This window comes from Cynara cardunculus, assembly GCF_001531365.2.
Source record: "Cynara cardunculus var. scolymus isolate 2C chromosome LG 3, CcrdV1, whole genome shotgun sequence".
NCBI lineage: Eukaryota > Viridiplantae > Streptophyta > Magnoliopsida > Asterales > Asteraceae > Cynara > Cynara cardunculus.
The window spans coordinates 24,066,615-24,075,348 of NC_037530.1; the positions used below are offsets into that span (position 1 = coordinate 24,066,615).

At 40.5% G+C, this 8,734-nt stretch overlaps 1 non-coding gene and 1 pseudogene across 1 annotated transcript; one reads left to right on the forward strand and one right to left on the reverse strand.

The window, feature by feature from the left end:
- Window positions 1-1,069: 1,069 nt before the first annotated feature.
- On the reverse strand, window positions 1,070-1,176 carry LOC112510621. The gene has a single exon (XR_003068999.1). It is a non-coding gene; the product is annotated as a small nucleolar RNA R71 (small nucleolar RNA).
- Window positions 1,177-1,305: 129 nt separating this feature from the next.
- LOC112509051 lies at window positions 1,306-5,974 on the forward strand (annotated as a pseudogene).
- The last annotated feature ends 2,760 nt before the right edge of the window (window positions 5,975-8,734 follow it).

Sequence of the window (8,734 nt, forward strand, 5' to 3'; positions counted from 1 at the left end):
TTTAAAAGTGGCATTATATAGAACCTAGCTGGTTCAAAGGTATGATATTTGAATAGCTAAATGCTTAGCTTGAAAAGTGGAAAGGATTTGGTATTTTTTTCCTATTCGTTCATATATACGTTATATATATGAATAGTTGTTTTTCATAAAGGTTTTGGTGATTTTCACCCTGCATTATCATAATAGGGTATCTCACTAGAACTTTCGGTCTAACCCTCGTTTTGTGTTTTTAACTATGTATTGCAGGAGGTTCAGACGGTAAGGGGAAGGGGAAAATGTAATATTTTTCCTATATGCATTTCTACATGAAGATCTGTCTTGATGTATAGTTTTGATTGATTAGTACAAGAAATGTATTTGAATTTTTGGACCTTGTATTTGATTATAATAGATTCTTGTACTAAGGGATTTGAATGGGATAATAGCATGTATTTCTTTTGTATGAAATATGTGTTACATGCAATTTTTGGTTTGGGGCGTTACATCACCATTGCCAATTGATCCAGAAATTGAGAAAACCGCAAAGAAGCTAAGAAATCAAGCTAAGCTTCGAAAGAAGCAAGGCGCGTCTACTTCTTCACCGATTCTCAATATTTGGAAAGATATTGAGCTTTCATCCAATTCAGAAGACCAAAAGGAGGAAGAAGAAGAGAAACCTCATTTTGAGAAAGAAAAACCGGTCATCAAGACTGAAGAGGAAATGGCGAATCCCGAACGCACTTTAAGGGAATGGGCAGCTTCCAATGTCGCCGAACAACCTCTTTGCATCACTTATCCGGCGGAAGAGGTAAGTGCTGAACTTAAAAATGGTTTAATACACTTACTACCTCGTTTTCATGGTTTAGCTAATGAAGACCCATACAAGCATATGACCGAATTCCACATTGTGTCCTTGGGGATGAAGCCACAAGGCACGACGGTAGAGAATCTCAAGCTGAAGGCATTTTCATTCTCCCTAGTTGACGCAACTAGGGAGTGACTTTTCTACTTACCGTCGGGATCCATCACTACTTGGGCGCAAATGGCGAGAGCATTCCTCGACAAGTATTTTCCCACATCCAAAGCCGCCGGGCTTAGAAGAGAGATATGTGGGATCAAGCAGAAGGACATGGAGTGTTTATACGAGTATTGGGAGCGCTTCAAGCGCCTTTGTGTAAGTTGTCCTCAACATGGTATTTCTGATGAATTACTAATTCAATATTTTTATGAAGGTTTGCTACTGATGAAAGGAATATGATGGATGATGCGAGCGGATGAGCTATAGTGAATAAGACGCCAACTCAAGCGAGTACTTTGATAGACACCATGGCGGAAAACTCCAAGCAATCTGGAGTAAGGAGTGACATTGGCCGTGACGCTAGTGAGGTACATGTTAAATCTTTAGAAACTAAAATAACTGATTTGACTAACCTTGTGAAACAACTTGCCATGGGTAATATGCCTCAAGTCAAGGCAAGTGGATTTTGCTCATCAGTGGCCCACCCCACCGATGCATGCCCGACTTTACATGAAGAAGAAGAGCAAGTGAATGCCATTGGGGGTGGCAACTTTCAAAACTCAAACAACCGGGCTCCCGACCCTTTCTCGAGCACATACAACCCCGGTTGGAGGCAACATCCAAATCTGAGCTATGCCCTGAGGCAAGGACAAAGACAAGGTTAGCAATTTCAGCAAAGAGGTTCATTCCAACCGCCTCAGCAATTTCAATCTCAACAATTCCAAGCACTGCCAGGATTTCAGCAACAACATCAACCGAAGGCACCATTTCAGCCGAGTGCCCAACATCAACATCAAGTGTCACCGCAAGCTCCTAATGGCTCAGGTATGTCATTAGAGGATGTAGTTAAGTCTATGGCTGCTAACATGGTGAAATTTCAACAGGAAACTCAAGCGAGTATTCAGGACCTTCAGGCCACCAATTTGCAAACAAAGGTAAATTTCCGTCTCAAACGGAGACGAGTCCGAAGGCAAATATGAGTGCCATCACTTTGAGAAATAGAAAGGAGCTTCAAGAGGTTGGAAAGAAGAAGAAAGAAAAGGTTCACGAGGAAGAACAAGAGTTAGAGGTCAAGACATCCACTTTGGGTGCTAAGGATGTCAAAGAGGAGGAGGCAAAAAAGAAGACACCCGAAGTGATAGTTCAAGCATCGCCATTCCTGAGCCAGTTCGAGAAGACAAAGCGGGAGTGTGAAGAAAAAGAGATCATTGACACATTTCGGAAAGTTCAGGTAAACATCCCTTTATTAGATGCAATTAAGCAAGTTCCTAGATATGCTAAGTTTTTGAAAGAGCTTTGTACAAATAAAAGGAAACTAAAAGGGTAATGAAAAGATAAGTATGAGTCAAAATATGTCCATTGTTTTGCAAAAACAGTTACCACCAAAGTGTAAACACTTGGGCATGTTTACCATACCATGTAAGGTAGGCAATGTCTCAGTAAATCAAGCCATGTTGGACTTGGGGGCATCAATTAATGTTATGCCATATGCCATTTACTCATCTTTGGATGTAAGGCCCCTAAAGCCAACCGGTTTGGTAATCCAACTAGTGCATAGGTCTATTGTCTACCCTAAAGGGGTATTAGAGGACGTGCTAGTTCAAGTGAATGAGTTGGTCTTTCCGGTAGATTTTTATGTTATAGATATGGAGGAGAAAAATGCCTCCAAGGCCGGTATGCTTTTGCTAGGTAGACCATTTTTGAAAACCTTTAAGACTAAGATAGACGTCCATAGTGGTAGTTTGACCATGGAATTCGATGGCGAGATGATTAAATTTAATGTATATGATGCCATGCGATATCCGAGTAATGTTTCATCTTTATGCTTCGTTGATATTATCGAGTCCTTATCTGATACTATGTTTGATCTATCTAATGAGGATGTGTTAGAAGTGATTCTAAACAGGGATTTAACGAATGGAAGTTTGAAGAAGCTTGCCCAAGAGTACAAGCTTGATGATGATTTTCCAGAATTGGTGTCTTGGATGGAGAAAGGGCGAGCACAAAAGCCAATGTATGAAGTTTCTAAAGTAGATTTGCCTATATCTCACACTAGACTTTTGCCTTCTATTGAATAGGCACCCGAGCTAGAGTTGAAGACGCTACCATATCATCTAAAGTAAGTCTACTTGGGAGATAAAGAGACCCTTCCGGTGATCATATCCTCCACACTATCATCGAAGGAAGAAAGAGAGCTTGTGGTTGTTTTGAAGGAGCACAAGAGGGCGATTGGATGGACCATCGCCGATATCAAGGGCCTTAGTCCCTCACTTTGCCAGCACAAGATTCTATAGTACAAGCCATTTCGAGAAGCGCAAAGGAGGTTGAACCCACCAATGATGGAAGTTGTCAAGAAGGAGATACTCAAGCTTTTGGACGCTAATATGATATACCCAATCTCTGACAGCAAGTGGGTAAGCCCGGTCCAGGTAGTTCCTAAGAAAACTGACATTACTGTGGTAGAGAATGTCGAAGGTGAGTTAGTGCCCACCCGTGTTCAAAACGGGTGGAGAGTATGTATTGATTATCGTAAGCTTAATTCATCGACTAGGAAATACCATTTTCCCCTTCCATTCATAGACCAAATGTTAGAAAGGTTAGCCGGTCGTACTCACTATTGTTTTTTGATGGTTATTCAAGTTTTCATCAGATACCGGTGGCGAGAGAGGACCAAGAGAAGACCACGTTCACCTGCTCCTTCGGTACATTCGCCTACCGGAGGATGCCTTTCGGTCTTTGCAATGCACCGGCGACATTCCAACGATGTATGGTGAGTATATTTTCATAATATGTAGAGAATATTATTGAGGTTTTTATGGACAATTTCACAGTTTATGGTGATTCGTTTAGTACATGCTTAGATAACTTGACCAAAAATTTAAAGAGGTGCATTGAAACTAATTTGGTTTTAAATTATGAAAAATGTCACCTCATGGTCAACCAAGGTATAGTACTTGGTCATGTTATCTCAGAAAGGGGTATAGAGATTGATAAAGCAAAGATCGATGTCATAAAATCCTTGCCTTACCCCTCGAGTGTTAGAGAGGTCCGTTCTTCTCTTGGTTATGCAGGTTTCTACAGGCGTTTCATTAAAGACTTCTCGAAGATCACTCAACCCTTTGTGAGCTTCTACAAAAAGAGGTAGACTTTGTCTTCAATGAGGTATGTAAGAGTTCATTTGATTTGTTGAAAGACAGGCTTACTTCTGCCCCTATCATCCGACCTCCAAATTGGCAATTGCCATTTGAGATTATGTGTGATGCTAGAAATCACGCCGTCGGGGCGGTATTGGGACAGAAAGACGGTAAGAGCTCTTATGTTATCTATTATGCATCACGATCACTTGATAGTGCACAATGTAACTACTCAACCATCGAGAAAGAGTTGCTAGCAGCTGTTCTTGCTTTAGAAAAGTTTAGATCTTATCTACTTGGCACTAAAGTGATTGTGTTTTCAGATCATGCCGCATTGAAGTACCTACTCAAGAAGAAAGATGTAAAGCCGAGGTTGATAAGGTGGATTCTCTTACTCCAAGAGTTTGATTTGGAGATTAGAGATAAGAGCAGATCTAAAAATTTTGTTGCAGACCACCTTAGCCGACTAGTATTGGATGGAGAGCCAAGCCCACTCACTGATGAGTTTCCAAATGAGCACCTTTTCTCCGTTTTGGGCGAAACCCCATGGTATGCAGACATCGTTAATTATTTGGTTTCAAAGAGCTTCCCAGGCGAGTTATCTAGACCCGATAGAGAAAAGATTAGGAGAGAGGCTCATCTCTACATGTGGGACGAGCCATACCTTTGGAAACATTGTCCGGACCAAGTTATCCGGTGATGTATACCCCAAGGGGAGTTTCAGTCTGTTTTACAGTTTTGTCACTCCCATGCTTGTGGGGGCCACTTCGGCCATAAGCGGACATACCAGAAGGTACTTGAGTGTAGGTTGTATTGGCCGACCCTTATGCGATATTGTTATCGCTTTTGTAAGAGTTGCATGAGATACCAAATGACGGCAAACATTAGTTCCCGGAATCAAATGCCCCAATTTCCTATGCTAGTATGTGAAAATTTTGATGTTTGGGGCATGGATTTCATGGGACCCTTTCCTGCATCTTGTGGAAATCTTTATATTATTTTGGCCGTTGACTATGTCTCAAAATGGGTTGAGGCAAAGGCCAYTCGAACTGATGATTCTCGTGTAGTTGCAGATTTTGTCAAATCTCACATATTTTCCAGGTTTGGGACGCCCAAGGCCATCATCAGTGATTGAGGCACCCATTTTTGCAACAAGGTCATCGGCGCGCTTTTCAAGAAATATGGGGTTATCCACCGCATCTCCACCGCCTACCATCCACAGTCAAACGGACAAGCCGAGGTATCAAATGGAGAGATCAAGTCCATTTTGGAGAAGACTGTGAATCCCAACCGGAAAGACTGGAGTTTAAGGCTTAATGACGCTTTATGGGCCTATCGTTCGGCCTACAAGTGGCCTATAGGTATGTCTCCTTTCCGTTTGGTGTACGGTAAGCCTTGCCACCTCCCAGTGCAATTAAAGCATAAGGCGTAGTGGGCGGTGAAGACATGCAATATGGATTTGGATGAAGTGGGATCGCATAGGAAGCTTCAAATTCAAGAGTTAGAGGAGATACAGAACGACGCCTACGAAAATGCTCGCATCTATAAGGCGAAGACTAAGGCGTTCCATGACTCTCGTATTTCACGTAAGTCTTTCACTAAAGGTCAGAAAGTTCTCCTCTATCACTTTAGATTAAAGTTATTTCCCGATAAGTTAAGTTCCAGATGGATAGGACCTTTTGTTGTTTTAACCATTTTTGAGCATGGTGCAGTAGAGATACAAAGTCTATCTACGGGGCAGATTTTCAAAGTTAACGGCCATAGGCTAAAGCCGTTCTATGAAGGCTTCGATGGAGGGGATTTAGAGAGGGTAGCTTTGGACACGCCAAGCTACAAGAATTGAACCGAGGATGGTCTAGCCAAAGACATAAAAGAGAGGCGCTACGTGGGAGGCAACCCATGAAATTTCCATTTCTTGTTATTTATTGCTTTCAGTTATTTAGTTTGCCTTTAGATTCTCAATTTCACCCTTGGAATTCTGTGTTCTCAGGTTCACCCCGGATGTTGGACGCTCGAAGAGATGCGCCCATCTCCACGGATTCTTACATTGGGAGGTCACTCATCAAATCAGGGGAGTTTTCTGTTCCTTTTCCTTCATTGCTTAGAGTGTCTTCTACTTATTACATACCTTGAGGACAATGTATGAATTAAGTGTGGGGGTGGGGGTTATTTGCATGAATTGGGTATATAAATGGTTTTATGGGTCAATTTTTTGCTTTTTGCAAATTTTGTGCTTAAATGAGGGTCTTTGTCCGTTTTGGCAATGTGTTAGCATGCTTTTATTGAGCTCAAATTTTTGATGACGATGAGTTTGGATGCATGTATAGCATGATTGAGCTTGATTGATAGCACTTAGAGTCGGTTTGTGATAGCATATCGGTCAAAGTAGACTATTGCTAGTCTCTTGAGCTAGTTTTGAACACCGTGAGACTTTGAGCTTATTTAGACTAAATACTTGACATTAGTCTCAAATTCATTTCTTGTGTGATTGCGTCATTCCTAGATATGCATCTCTAGAACTTGCATTGTCTCTCCTTAAGACTACATGATATTTACATGCTAATAAACATGATAAAGGCCATCGTTTGCTCATTTTTTATGTTAAACCACTAGCCTTAAGCCTACCCCTTTATGTTGTGATCCCTTTTGCACACCACTTTGAGTCTTATCCTATTTCCTTTATCACCCACATCATGAACTAATCCAAACACAACTCACCCGACCAATCACCAATGGAGTAGTCTCAGTTTCCCTGTATGCTCAAAAGGTTGTATTTATATGTTGGAAAATGCTATAAAAATGAAATGGGAAGAATGAATGAAGAAACAAAAAGAGAAAAATTCGTGAAAAAAAAGAGAGATAAAGAAGCTAAAGACGATAATCAAAATGATGAGGTTGAATGTGCTTAAATCATCTTTATCCCTTATCACCTAAAGGGGAATGTTCATTAAAAGATAGATACGGAAATTCCTTTGTGGATTGAAATTCTTATGATTGAAGTAACTGGGTTGTCCATTTGGTATAAGGTCATTTGTCATTTTTTTCCCAAAAACACATCCCTACCATACCCAAAGCCTTGTTTTTCGTTACAACTTTTAAGACCTTTTGATTTATAAGTATGTATTTTATCCAAGTGATGGAGAGTGAGAGACTTTTCAAGTATATGATAGGTACATGCTAGTACATAGATGATTTGAGCGATACACTTTAACCAAAGGAGTGAATCGAGTGTTGCTTTGTTAATCCCATTCGTGAGAGTTCTCGAGATTAGCTTGTGTTTACTTGATTGCGTGTGCATCCTCTTTTCAATGCTTTGATGCAAATCTCAAACTCATGATATGCTATATGTGTTGACATTCTCGTTAGAGTCGATTTTTATAACTACGTGTTAACTCAACTCATTGTCGGGACGGACAATGATCTAAGTGTGGGGGAACTTGATAAGCACCCAATTTATACATTTTATGTCAAGTTACCTTGAAATTAATGTTAAATAGATGCTTAAAAAGGTCCAATTTAATTTTGAGTTGTTATTTAACTTCTTGAGGCTATTTAAGTTGAAAAAGAAAAAAAAATTGATTAATTGTTTGTCGTAGCCAAACAGCCTTGCAGCTGCTACCAAACAACATAGTTCCTGTTGCCAAACAGCCAAGTTGTAACCAAACAGCCAAGCTGTAACCAAACAGCCAAGCTGTATCCAAACACTTCCTGTAGCCAAACACTTGCTCCTGTATCGAAACACTTCCTGCAGCCAAACAGCCATGCTACAGCCCAAAAGAACAAAAAAAAACAGCCCATGAGAAAGAAACAACAGCCTTGGGCTGCTGCCCAAGACAACCAGCAGCGGGATGAGAGAAGAGAAAGACGGGACATCGTGCAGCTATTGATCATGGGCAGAAGTCGAGAGGATCGTGGGAAGAGAGGGATCGAGAAGGCAGAGATATATAGAGGCTATCAATTGAGAAAAGGGTGGTTGATTGAGAAGAAGAGACAGAACCTGTTGATTAAAAAGGAATTCAAGAGAAGATGTCGATTGAGAGAGGACGGGCAGAAATCGAAAGGCAGTAGCAGAGTGAGAGAGACAGAAGCCGATCGAAAGGGAGAGACAGAAATAGTCGTTCGATTGTAGAATCGGGCAGAAATTGATCTCAGAATTGGAGTCGATTTTGGAGACAATTTCCTGGCTCTTCCTTAAATTCAATTTTGCAAACTTTTGTAAGTATCTTCAATTCTTTTTCAACGTCAAGTATGAGCAGTTAAACTTCATATTCTAGTAATGAGCATGTGATTACTTTGAATTTGGATTCGTTGAGACTTACGTCAATTTTAATATCATTTGAACATATTTATGCGATTGTAGAGTTGAATGCTTATCGTTTTGAGTTGGATATTTTGAGTGAGATCCCTTGTTATGTTTAATTCAATTTCGAGTTGCTAGATAAACCTTAAAGTCCGTAATTGCTTTTTGGTTTATTGAAGTAGCACACGACACACAGTTGACATTATTGTTAAATGATGATGTTGTAAGATCGTATAATCTAATTTAAACAATCGGCACCCGATTGTCGGTTAGTGTTGGGTTTGTTTGACGTTAGTGCAATTG